The sequence below is a fragment of the Triticum dicoccoides genome, chromosome 1B (assembly GCF_002162155.2).
Source record: "Triticum dicoccoides isolate Atlit2015 ecotype Zavitan chromosome 1B, WEW_v2.0, whole genome shotgun sequence".
Lineage (NCBI taxonomy): Eukaryota > Viridiplantae > Streptophyta > Magnoliopsida > Poales > Poaceae > Triticum > Triticum dicoccoides.
In genome coordinates this window covers 682,961,233-682,975,618 of record NC_041381.1, presented here as the reverse complement: position 1 = coordinate 682,975,618, position 14,386 = coordinate 682,961,233, and positions in this window count along the sequence as shown.

The following is a 14,386-nucleotide window of genomic DNA, read 5'->3' as shown; positions in this document are numbered from 1 at the left end:
GGTACGTTACATGCCCGAGACTCGATCGTCGGTATCCCAATACCTTGTTCAGTCTCGTTACCGGCAAGTCACTTTACTCGTACCGTAATGCATGATCCCGTGACCAAACACTTGGTCACTTTGAGCTCATTATGATGATGCATTACCGAGTGGGCCTAGAGATACCTCTCCGTCATACGGAGTGACAAATCCCAGTCTCGATCCGTGTCAACCCAACAGACACTTTCGGAGATACCTGTAGTGCACCTTTATAGTCACCCAGTTACGTTGTGACGTTTGGTACACCCAAAGCACTCCTACGGTATCCGGGAGTTACACGATCTCATGGTCTAAGGAAGAGATACTTGACATTGAAAAAGCTCTAGTAAAACGAACTACACGATCTTGTGCTATGCTTAGGATTGGGTCTTGTCCATCACATCATTCTCCTAATGATGTGATCCCATTGTCAATGACATCTAATGTCCATAGTCAGGAAACCATGACTATCTGTTGACCAACGAGCTAGTCAACTAGAGGCTCACTAGGGACATGTTATGGTCTATGTATTCACACGTGTATTACGATTTCCGGATAATACAATTATAGCATGAATAAAAGACAATTATCATGAACAAGGAAATATAATAATAAATTATTTTATTATTGCCTCTAGGGCATATTTCCAACAGTCGCCCACTTGCACTAGAGTCAATAATCTAGTTACATTGTGATGAATCGAACACCCATAGAGTTCTGGTGTTGATCATGTTTTGCTCGCGAGAGAGGTTTAGTCAATGGATCTGCGACATTCAGATCCGTATGTACTTTGCAAATATCTATGTCTCCATCTTGAACATTTTCACGGATGGAGTTGAAACGACGCTTGATGTGCCTGGTCTTCTTGTGAAACCTGGGCTCCTTGGCAAGGGCAATAGCTCCAGTGTTGTCACAGAAGAGTTTGATCGGCCCCGACGCATTGGGTATGACTCCTAGGTCGGTGATTAACTCCTTCACCCAAATTGCTTCATGCGCTGCCTCCGAGGCTGCCATGTATTCCGCTTCACATGTAGATCCCGCCACGACGCTCTGCTTGCAGCTGCACCAGCTTACCGCTCCACCATTCAACATATACACGTAGCTGGTTTGTGACTTAGAGTCATCCAAATCTATGTCGAAGCTAGCGTCGACGTAACCCTTTACGATGAGCTCTTCGTCACCTCCATAAACGAGAAATATGTCCTTCGTCCTTTTCAGGTACTTTAGGATACTCTTGACCGCTGTCCAGTGTTCCTTGCCGGGATTACTTTGGTACCTTCCTACCAAACTTATGGCAAGGTTTACATCAGGTCTGGTACACAGCATGGCATACATAATAGATCCTATGGCTGAGGCATACGGGATGACGCTCATCTCTTCTTTATCTTTTGTCGTGGTCGGGCATTGAGCCGAGCTCAATCTCACACCTTGCAATACAGGCAAGAACCCCTTCTTGGACTGATCCATTTTGAACTTCTTCAAAATCTTATCAAGGTATGTGCTTTGTGAAAGACCTATGAGGCGTCTCGATCTATCTCTATAGATCTTGATGCCTAATATATAAGCAGCTTCTCCAAGGTCCTTCATTGAAAAACACTTATTCAAGTAGGCCTTAATGCTGTCCAAGAATTCTATATCATTTCCCATCAAAAGTATGTCATCTACATATAATATGAGAAATGCTACAGAGCTCCCACTCACTTTCTTGTAAACGCAGGCTTCTCCATAAGTCTGCATAAACCCAAACGCTTTGATCATCTCATCAAAGCGAATGTTCCAACTCCGAGATGTTTGCACCAGCACATAAATGGATCGCTGGAGCTTGCATACTTTGTTAGCATTCTTAGGATCGAAAAAACCCTCCGGCTGCATCATATACAGTTCTTCCTTAAGATGCCCGTTAAGGAATGCCGTTTTGACGTCCATCTGCCATATCTCATAATCATAGTATGCAGCAATTGCTAACATGATTCGGATGGACTAGAGCTTCGCTACAGGAGAGAAAGTCTCATCGTAGTCAATCCCTTGAACTTGCTGATAACCCTTAGCGACAAGTCGAGCTTTATAGATGGTGACATTACCATCCGCGTCCGTCTTCTTCTTAAAGATCCATTTGTTTTCTATCGCTCGCTGATCATCGGGCAAGTCAGTCAAAGTCCATACTTTGTTTTCATACATGGATTCTATCTCGGATTTCATGGCTTCTAGCCATTTGTTGGAATCTAGGCCCGCCATCGCTTCTTCATAGTTCAAAGGTTCACCATTGTCTAACAACATGATTTCCAGGATAGGGTTGCCGTACCACTCTGGTGCGGAACGTGTCCTTGTGGACCTACGAAGTTCAGTAGCAACTTGATCCGAAGTACCTTCATCATCATTATTTTCCTCTTCAGTTGGTGTAGGCATCACAGGAACATTTTCCTGAACTGCACTACTTTCCCGTTCAAGAGGTAGTACTTCATCGAGTTCTACTTTCCTCCCACTTACTTCTTTCGAGAGAAACTCCTTTTCCAGAAAGGATCCGTTCTTGGCAACAAAGATCTTGCCCTCGGATCTTAAGTAGAAGGTATACCCAATGGTTTCTTTAGGGTATCCTATGAAGACGCATTTTTCCGACTTGGGTTCGAGCTTTTCAGGTTGAAGTTTCTTGACATAAGCATCGCATCCCCAAACTTTTAGAAACGACAGCTTAGGTTTCTTCCCAAACCATAATTCATACGGTGTCGTCTCAACGGATTTAGACGGTGCCCTATTTAAAGTGAATGTAGCTGTCTCTAAATGATAGTGGTAAATCGGTAAGAGACATCATAGATTGCACCATATCCAATAGAGTGCGATTACGACGTTCGGACACACCGTTTCGCTGAGGTGTTCCAGGCGGCGTGAGTTGTGAAATGATTCCACATTTTCTTAAGTGTGTACCAAATTCGTGACTTAAATATTCTCCTCCACGATCCGATCGTAAGAATTTTATCTTTCGGTCACGTTGATTCTCTACTTCATTTTGAAATTCCTTGAACTTATCAAAGGTCTCAGACTTGTGTTTCATCAAGTAGACATACCCATATCTACTCAAGTCATCTGTGTGAGTGAGAACATAACGATATCCTCCGCGAGCCTCAACACTCATTGGACCGCACACATCGGTATGTATGATTTCCAACAAGTTGGTTGCTCGCTCCATTGTTCCGGAGAACGGAGTCTTGGTCATTTTGCCCATGAGGCATGGTTCGCATGTGTCAAATGATTCATAATCGAGAGACTCTAAAAGTCCATCAGCATGGAGCTTCTTCATGCGCTTGACACCAATGTGACCAAGGCAGCAGTGCCACAAGTATGTGGGACTATCGTTATCAACTTTACATCTTTTGGTATTCACACTATGAATATGTGTAACACTACGTTCGAGATTCATTAAGAATAAACCATTGACCATCGGGGCATGACCATAAAACATATCTCTCATATAAATAGAACAACCATTATTCTCGGATTTAAATGAGTAGCCATCTCGTATCAAACGAGATCCAGATACAATGTTCATGCTCAAACTTGGCACCAAATAACAATTATTAAGGTTCAAAACTAATCCCGTAGGTAAATGTAGAGGTAGCGTGCCGACGGCGATCACATCGACTCTGGAACCATTCCCGACGCGCATCGTCACCTCGTCCTTCACCAGTCTCCGCTTATTCCGCAGCTCCTGCTGTGAGTTACAAATATGAGCAACGGCACCGGTATCAAATACCCAGGAGTTACTACGAGTACTGGTAAGGTACACATCCATTACATGTATATCAAATATACCTTTCGTGTTGCCGGCCTTCTTTTCCGCTAAGTATTTGGGGCAGTTCCGCTTCCAGTGACCCTTCCCCTTGCAATAAAAGCACTCAGTCTCAGGCTTGGGTCCATTCTTTGACTTCTTCCCGGCAACTGGCTTACCGGGCGCGGCAACATCTCTGCCGTCCTTCTTGAAGTTCTTCTTACCCTTGCCCTTCTTGAACTTAGTGGTCTTATTGACCATCAACACTTGATGTTCTCTCTTGATTTCAACCTCTGCTGACTTCAGCATTGAAAATACTTCAGGAATGGTCTTCACCATCCCCTGCATATTGTAGTTCATCACAAAGCTCTTGTAGCTTGGTGGGAGCGACTGAAGGATTCTGTCAATGACCGCCTCATCCGGGAGGTTAATGTCCAGCTGGGACAGGCGGTTGTGCAACCCATACATTTTGAGTATGTGCTTACTGACAGAACTATTTTCCTCCATCTTACAACTATAGAACTTGTCGGAGACTTCATATCTCTCGACCCGGGCATGAGCTTGGAAAACTAGTTTCAGCTCCTCGAACATCTCATATGCTCCGTGTTGCTCAAAACGCTTTTGGAGCCCCGGTTCTAAGCTGTAAAGCATGCCGCACTGAACGAGGGAGTAATCATCAGCACGAGACTGCCAAGCATTCATAATGTCTTGGTTCTCTAGGACGGGAGCGTCACCTAGCGGTCCTTCTAGGACATATTGTTTCCTGGCAGCTATGAGGATGATCCTCAGGTTCCGGACCCAGTCCGTATAGTTGCTGCCATCATCTTTCAGCTTGGTTTTCTCTAGGAACGCGTTGAAGTTCATGTTGACATGAGCGTTGGCCATTTGATCTACAAGACATATTATGCAAAAGTTTTAGACTAAGTTCATGATAATTAAGTTCATCTAATCAAATTATTTTAATGAACTCCCACTCAGATTAGACATCCCTCTAGTCATCTGAGTGTTACACGATCCGAGTCGACTAGGCCGTGTCCGATCATCACGTGAGACGGACTAGTCATCGTCGGTGAACATTCTCATGTTGATCGTATCTTTCATACGACTCGTGTTCGACCTTTTGGTCTCCGTGCTCCGAGGCCATGTCTGTACATGCTAGGCTCGTCAAGTTAACCCTAAGTGTTTTGCATGTGTAAAACTGTCTTACACCCGTTGTATGTGAACGTAAGGATCTATCACACCCGATCATCACGTGGTGCTTCGAAACGACGAACTTTAGCAACGGTGCACAGTTAGGGGAGAACACTTCTTGAAATTTTTTGTAAGGGATCATCTTATTTACTACCGTCGTTCTAAGTAAACAAGATGCATAAATATAATAAACATCACATGCAATTATATAATAGTGACATGATATGGCCAATATCATATAGCTCCTTCGATCTCCATCTTCGGGGCTCCATGATCATCTTCGTCACCGGCATGACACCATGATCTCCATCATCATGATCTCCATCATCGTGTCTTCATGAAGTTGTCACGCCAACGACTACTTCTACTTCTATGGCTAACACGTTTAGCAATAAAGTAAAGTAATTTACATGGCGTTCTTCAATGACACGCAGGTCATACAAAAAATAAAGACAACTCCTATGGCTCCTGCCGGTTGTCATACTCATTGACATGCAAGTCGTGATTCCTATTACAAGAACATGATCTCATACATCACAATATATCATTCATCATTCATCACAACTTCTGGCCATATCACATCACATGACAATTGCTGCAAAAACAAGTTAGACGTCCTCTAATTGTTGTTGCATCTTTTACGTGGCTGCAATTGGGTTCTAGCAAGAACGTTTTCTTACCTACAAATAACCACAACGTGATCTTTTCAACTTCTATTTACCCTTCATAAGCACCCTTTTCATCGAATCCGCTTCAACTAAAGTGGGAGAGACAGACACCCGCCAGCCACCTTATGCAACTAGTGCATGTTAGTCGGTGGAACCGGTCTCACGTAAGCGTACGTGTAAGGTTGGTCCAGGCCGCTTCATTCCACAATACCGCTGAAGCAAGATAAGACTAGTAGCGGCAAGCAAGTTGACAAAATCTACGCCCACAACAAAATTGTGTTCTACTCGTGCAATAGAGAACTACACATAGACCTAGCTCTGATACCACTGTTGGGGAACGTTGCAGAAAATTAAATTTTTTCCTACGGTTTCACCAAGATCCATCTATGAGTTCATCTAAGCAACGAGTCAAGGGAGTGAGTTTGTATCTACATACCACTTGTAGATCGCGTACGGAAGCGTTAGATGGAGCGGTGATGATGGAGTCGTACTCGCCGTGATTCAGCTCACCGGAGATCCTAGCGCCGACGGACGGCACCTCCGCATTCAACACACGTACGATGAGTGTGATGTCTCCTCCTTCTTGATCCAGCAAGGGGGAAGGAGAGGTTGATGATGATGGCTCCAGCAGCAGCACAACGGCGTGGTGGTGGTGGAACAGCAGCACTCCGGCAGGGCTTCGCCAAGCACGCGACGGAGGAGGAAGAGGTGTAGCAGGGGGAGGGGGCGCCAGGACTTCAGGGTGTGGCTGCCCCTCTCCCCCCTCCCTTTATATAGGCCCCCAGGGGGGGAGCCGGCCCTGGGAGATTCAATCTCCCAAGGGGGCGGCGGCCAAGGGGGGAGGAGTGCCCCCCAAGGCATGTGGTGCGCCCCCCCACCCTAGGGTTTCAACCCTAGGCGCAGGGGGTGGGCCTAGGGGGGCGCATCAGCCCACTATGGGCTGGCTCCCCTCCCACTTCAGCCCATGGGGCCCTCCGGGATGGGTGGCCCCACCAGGTGGACCCCTGGGACCCTTCCGGTGGTCCCGGTACAATACCGGGTGACCCCGAAACTTTCCCGATGGCCGAAATACCACTTCCTATATATAATTCTTTACCTCCGGACCATTCCAAAACTCCTCGTGACGTACGGGATCTCATTCGGGACTCCAAACAACATTCGGTATACTGCATACTCATATTCATACAACCCTAGCGTCACCGAACCTTAAGTGTGTAGACCCTACGGGTTCAGGAGACACGTAGACATGACCGAGACGGCTCTCGGGCAATAACCAACAGTGGGATCTGGATACCCATGTTGGCTCCCACATGCTCCTCGATGATCTCATCGGATGAACCACCATGTCGAGGATTCGAACAACCCCGTATACAATTCCCTTTGTCATTCGGTACGTTACATGCCCGAGACTCGATCGTCGGTATCCCAATACCTCGTTCAGTCTCGTTACCGGCAAGTCACTTTACTCGTACCGTAATGCATGATCCCGTGACCAAACACTTGGTCACTTTGAGCTCATTATGATGATGCATTACCGAGTGGGCCTAGAGATACCTCTCCGTCATACGGAGTGACAAATCCCAGTCTCGATCCGTGTCAACCCAACAGACACTTTCGGAGATACCTGTAGTGCACCTTTATAGTCACCCAGTTACGTTGTGACGTTTGGTACACCCAAAGCACTCCTACGGTATCCGGGAGTTACACGATCTCATGGTCTAAGGAAGAGATACTTGACATTGAAAAAGCTCTAGCAAAACGAACTACACGATCTTGTGCTATGCTTAGGATTGGGTCTTGTCCATCACATCATTCTCCTAATGATGTGATCCCGTTGTCAATGACATCTAATGTCCATAGTCAGGAAACCATGACTATCTGTTGACCAACGAGCTAGTCAACTAGAGGCTCACTAGGGACATGTTATGGTCTATGTATTCACATGTGTATTACGATTTCCGGATAATACAATTATAGCATGAATAAAAGACAATTATCATGAACAAGGAAATATAATAATAATGCTTTTATTACTGCCTCTAGGGCATATTTCCAACAAGTTGCACTATCATTATCAACTATGTATCTTTTGGCTTCAACATTATGAATATGTGTATTACTACTTTCGAGATTCAATAAAAATAGACCACTCTTTAAGGGTGCATGACCATAAAAGATATTACTCATATAAATAGAACAACCATTATTCTCTGATTTAAATGAATAACCGTCTCGCATCAAACAAGATCCAGATATAATGTTCATGCTCAACGCTGGCACCAAATAACAATTATTTAGGTCTAAAACTAATCCCGATGGTAGATGTAGAGGTAGCGTGCCAACCGCGATCACATCGACTTTGGAACCATTTCCCACGCACATCGTCACCTCGTCCTTAGCCAATCTTCGCTTAATCCGTAGTCCCTGTTTTGAGTTGCAAATATTAGCAACAGAACCAGTATCAAATACATAGGTGCTACTGCGAGCATTAGTAAGGTACACATCAATAACATGTATATCACATATACCTTTGTTCACTTTGCCATCCTTCTTATCCGCCAAATACTTGGGGCAGTTCCGCTTCCAGTGTTCAGTTTGCTTGCAGTAGAAGCACTCAGTCTCAGGCTTAGGTCCAGACTTGGGTTTCTTCTCTTGAGCAGCAACTTGTTTGCTGTTCTTCTTGAAGTTCCCCATCTTCTTCCCTTTGGCCTTTTTCTTGAAACTGGTGGTCTTATTGACCATCAACACTTGATGCTCCTTCTTGATTTCTACCTCCGCAGCCTTTAGCATTGCGAAGAGCTCGGGAATAGTCTTGTCCATCCCTTGAATATTATAGTTCATCACGAAGCTCTTGTAGCTTGGTGGCAGTGATTGAAGAATTCTGTCAATGACACTATCATCAGGAAGATTAACTCCCAGTTGAATCAAATGATTATTATACCCAGACATTTTGAGTATGTGTTCACTGACAGAACTATTCTCCTCCATCTTACAGCTATAGAACTTATTGGAGACTTCATATCTCTCAATCCGGGCATTTGCTTGAAATATTAACTTCAACTCCTCGAACATCTCATATGCTCCATGACGTTCAAAACGTCGTTGAAGACCCGGTTCCAAGCCGTAAAGCATGGCACACTGAACTATCGAGTAGTCATCAGCTTTGCTCTGCCAGACGTTCTTAACGTCGCCAGTTGCATCTGCAGCAGGCTTGGCACCCAGCGGTGCTTCCAGGACGTAATTCTTCTGTGCAGCAATGAGGATAATCCTCAAGTTACGGACCCAGTCCGTGTAGTTGCTACCATCACCTTTCAACTTAGCTTTCTCAAGGAACGCATTAAAATTCAACGGAACAACAACACGAGCCATCTATCTACAACAAACATAGACAAGCAAAATACTATCAGGTACTAAGTTCATGATAAATTTAAGTTCAATTAATCATATTACTTTAAGAACTCCCACTTAGATAGACATATCTCTAGTCATCTAAGTGATCACGTGATCCAAATCAATTAAACCATGTCTGATCATCACGTGTGATGGAGTAGTTTCAATGGTGAACATCACTATGTTGATCATATCTACTATATGATTCACGTTCGACCTTTCGGTCTCCGTGTTCCGAGGCCATATCTGTATATGCTAGGCTCGTCAAGTTTAACCTGAGTATTCCGTGTGTGCAACTGTTTTGCACCCGTTGTATTTGAACGTAGAGCCTATCACACCCGATCATCACGTGGTGTCTCAGCACGAAGAACTTTCACAACGGTGCATACTCAAGGAGAACATTTCTTGATAATTAGTGAGAGATCATCTTAAAATGCTACCATCAATCAAAGCAAGATAAGATGCATAAAGGATAAACATCATATGCAATCAATATTAGTGATATGATATGGCCATCATCATCTTGTGCTTGTGATCTCCATCTCCGAAGCACCATCGTGATCACCATCGTCACCAGCGTGACACCTTTGATCTCCACCGTAGCATCGTTGTCGTTACGCCATCTATTGCTTCTACGACTATCGCTACCGCTTCTTGATAAAGTAAAGCAATTACAGGGCGCTTGCATTTCATACAATAAAGCGACAACCATATGGCTCCTGCCAGTTGCCGATAACTCGGTTACAAAGCATGATCATCTCATACAATAAAATATAGCATCACGTCTTGACCATATCACATCACAACATGCCCTGCAAAAACAAGTTAGACATCCTCCACTTTGTTGTTGCAAATTTTACGTGGCTGCTACGGGCTTAGCAAGAACCATTCTTACCTACGCATCAAAACCACAACGATAGTTTGTCAAGTTGGTGCTGTTTTAACCTTCGCAAGGACCAGGCGTAGCCACACTCAGTTCAACTAAAGTGAGAGAGACAGACACCCGCCGGTCACCTTTAAGCAACGAGTGCTCGTAGCGATGAAACCAATCTTGCGTAAGCGTACGCGTAATGTCGGTCCGGGCCGCTTCATCTCACAATGCTGCTGAACCAAAGTATGACATGCTGGTAAGCAGTATGACTAATATCACCCACAACTCACTTGTGTTCTACTCATGCATATGACATCTACGCATAAAACCAAGCTCTAATGCCACTGTTGGGTAACGTAGTAATTTCAAAATTTTCCTACGCACACGCAAGATCATGGTGATGTATAGCAACGAGAGGGGAGAGTGTTGTCCACGTACGCTCGTAGACCGAAAGCGGAAGCGTTAGAACAACGCGGTTGATGTAGTCGTATGTCTTCACGATCCGACCGATCCAAGTACCGAACGTATGGCACCTCCGAGTTCAGCACACGTTCAGCTCGATGACGATCCCCGGACTCCGATCCAGCAGGGTGTCGGGGATGAGTTCCGTCAGCACAACAGCATGGTGACGGTGATGATGTTCTACCGATGCAGGGCTTCGCCTAAGCACCGCTACGATATGACCGAGGTGGAATATGGTGGAGGGGGGCACCGCACACAGCTAAGGAACGATCATAAAGATCAACTTGTGTGTCCTGGGGTGCCCCCCTGCCCCCGTATATAAAGGAGGGAGGGGGAGGTGTAGCCGGCCCCTAGGGGTGCGCCTGGAGGAGTCCTACTCCCACCGGGAGTAGGACTCCCCCCTCTTGCCTTGTTGGAGAAGGAAGGGGGAAGGGGAAAAGAGGAAAGGGGGGCGCTCCCCCCCCCTTCCTTGTCCTATTCGGACTAGGGGGGAGGGGGCGTGCGGCCTGCCCTGGCCGGCCCTCCTCTTCTCCCTTGGGGCCCATGTAGGCCCATTAACCCCCGAGGGGGTTCCGGTAACCCCCCGGTACTCCGGTAAAATCCCGATTTCACCCGGAACGATTCCGATATCCAAATATAGGCTTCCAATATATCAATCTTTATGTCTCGACCATTTCGAGACTCCTCGTCATGTCTGTGATCCCAGCCGGGACTCTGAACAACCTTCGGTACATCAAAAACTATAAACTCATAATATAACTGTCATCGTAACGTTAAGCGTGCGGACCCTACAGGTTCGAGAACTATGTAGACATGACCTAGAACAGTTTCCGGTCAATAACCAATAGTGGAACCTGGATGCTCATATTGGCTCCTACATATTCTACGAAGATCTTTATCGGTCAAACCGCATAACAACATACGTTGTTCCCTTTGTCATCGGTATGTTACTTACTCGAGATTCGATCGTCGGTATCCAATACCTAGTTCAATCTCGTTACCGGAAATTCTCTTTACTCGTTACGTAATGCATCATTCCGTAACTAACTCATTAGCTACATTGCTTGCAAGGCTTATAGTGATGTGCATTACCGAGATGGCCCAGAGATACCTCTCCGACAATCGGAGTGACAAAACCTAATCTCGAAATACGCCAACTCAACATGTACCTTTGGAGACACATGTAGAGCTCCTTTATAATCACCCAGTTATGTTGTGACGTTTGGTAGCACACAAAGTATTCCTCCAGTAAACGGGAGTTGCATAATCTCATAGTTATGGGAACTTTATATAAGTCATGAAGAAAGCAATAGCAATATACTAAACGATCAAGTGCTAAGCTAACGGAATGGGTCAAGTCAATCACATCATTCTCCTAATGATGTGATCCCATTAATCAAATGACAACACATGTCTATGGTTAGGAAACATAACCATCTTTGATTAATGAGCTAGTCAAGTAGAGGCATACTAGTGACATTAAGTTTGTCTATGTATTCACATGTATCATGTTTCCGGTTAATACAATTATAGCATGAATAATAAACATTTAACATGATATGAGGAAATAAATAATAACTTTATTATTGCCTCTAGGGCATATTTCCTTCACTATGTATTGTTGGTTCTCTAACTCTTTGGTCCCAATGAGTTCGGGTACCATTTTGTTTGTGTTGTTGTTCTAGGAACAATTGGAGATGCATTGGATACTCGACTCATTCAAAAGGAAGGTGTTGTCACCATGTGCTTATTGGAGTCAAGCTAGGATGATCAATGAACAACTTTCTACCTTCAATTGGTATCTACTACATCCTTCCAATGTTATCTCGGTAACAAGTATCATCATCTACTACATGCACACATTATTGCATCAATCGTGTGTAGATTGTATCATGGCATGTTATTCTTTCTTTCTTGTGATACTTGTTTCCTTTCTCAAAGCATCCCAACAATGATCTCTTGTTGCTAGTTGTGATGTCTTTGACGGTTGTGTGGTAGGAATTCATTTATATACAATAAGACCATATCTAGCCTTGGGCTATGCTTCCAAGCGCATATCTTATTGGTATATGTATGACTTCCTTTTGGATATCTTGTTCCTTCGTGTTGTAACTATTTCAGGTCTACATCCTTCTTTGTAGATATATATCGTCATTATTTCGTCTACCTAGACCCTTATACACTTGAGAGAAATTACATATCTAGATGATATCCTTTCTTTCACGTCCACCTTGTCTTTCTTATGTTATTTCTTTGGTGGCTCTGTGAAAGCTTTTGCCTTGAGTGTGTGTCTTATCTCGTTGCATCTTGATGCACTCTTGTGTGGTGAAGATTATTTTCCTCATGCTTGTCTTGACGAGGCTTTTGCCATCTTAATTAGTATCCCCTGTCTTGATAATGCTTATGCTTTCTATCTTCACCTTGGGTTGTCACAAGTGTTGGTTATTCATTTTGCATATTTAGTGTTCTTGTGAACCCATTTGCTTAGTTGTGTGTGAGAATGAAAGTCTTTGCACTGTGTATCTCATTCATTCGAGACTATGTTGATGCTTATGCTCATCCGTATATTAGTCTTCTCATGTGCTTTGCCATGACTCACACACATCATTTTGGTTGAGCCTATTCTTAAGTTGCCTCTTTTACATGTTGCTCAACCATGTGTTTGTTGCAAGTGCTAGGCTTAGTTTCCTTTATGCTCACTTGCACTTGTTGTTTGTTTCTATTGATTTTGGGGGAGCTATGATCCTATTTTGTGCACTTTGTATCCAAATACAAAAATTATTATGTGTGCACAAATCATGGGGAGCTTCTCTAGCTTATTTAGAATACTCCTTTGCTCATATCATAATATCCTTCATTCATGTGGCTCATAAGATATTTGGTCTAGTTGGTTCAGTTGATATCGTTTGATTGCTTGCTTCAATTGGGATCTTTTGATTGCTCAATTTCTTGTTTCTCTCTTTGTTATGTCTTTGTGGCATATCATTCTTTTGCAATCTTTGGGCCTCAATATAGTTTGTCTTCCTCCAAGTATTTACCATTGGATATGTGTATTGTATTCCACTCTCTTTTTGAGAGATACACAATTTATGGAGGAACACTCTTTATATTGGCCTTCTAAGCTTTTCACCCATTTTGGCAATCGATGCCAATGGGGGAGGAGTTTCAGAGAGTTTTGTGGAGAAGTATTCAGAGTTTTCTCCTTGCTTTGGTTTTGGTTCCAAAGCATTTGCATCCCATTCTCATGCATCGTTGGTTGTTGCATTGCATGGTGATGCATAACTCCTTGTATAAACTCTCTTGAAAGTGATTGTCATCAATTACCAAAATGGAGGAGATTGAAAGAACATGCGGTGCCCCCATGTTTGGTTTTGGTAATTGATGACAATCTATATGGACTAATGGTTGCCTTGAGTTATATTTGAACGTTTTGTCCATAGGCTTTTCTTGAAATCCATGTGTTGGTTTCAAGGAGTTTATGAGTTGACCAAGGTGCTATTAAGGAATTATTCAAAGATTGGTCATGTGAGTGTTGAGCTTATTGCAAGCATGTTTTGAAGAAGAAGATTGTGTCATCATTCATGTTTACCTTCAAGACATCACCCAAATGAAGAGAGTTGGAAATATTCAAGGTTGATCAAGACTAAGTCAAGAGTGAATCAAGTTGATCAACTCACAAAGCGTAGAAGATGTACCGAGAGGGATCAAGTGATCCCATGGTATGGTAAGCATTGTCAATTACACTTTGTGTACTAACCCATGGTCTTCGTGAGAGTTCTTTGTGGGGTTAGGATGCGGTGTGCAAGTTCAAGTGATGCATCATGAAGAGATCAAGTGCTTGAAGCTTGCCGCCCATTTGGTGACAATGGACTTGTGAAGATGAACCGAAGAGTGGCTCACCCATAGTGGACTATGGGGGAGCAATCATCTAGTCTTCATCGAGCCAACGCAATCAAGAAAGTTCGTCCAACTTGAGGGAGTCAAGATTGTCATCATCTAGCTCAAGTGGACCATGTGCAAGGC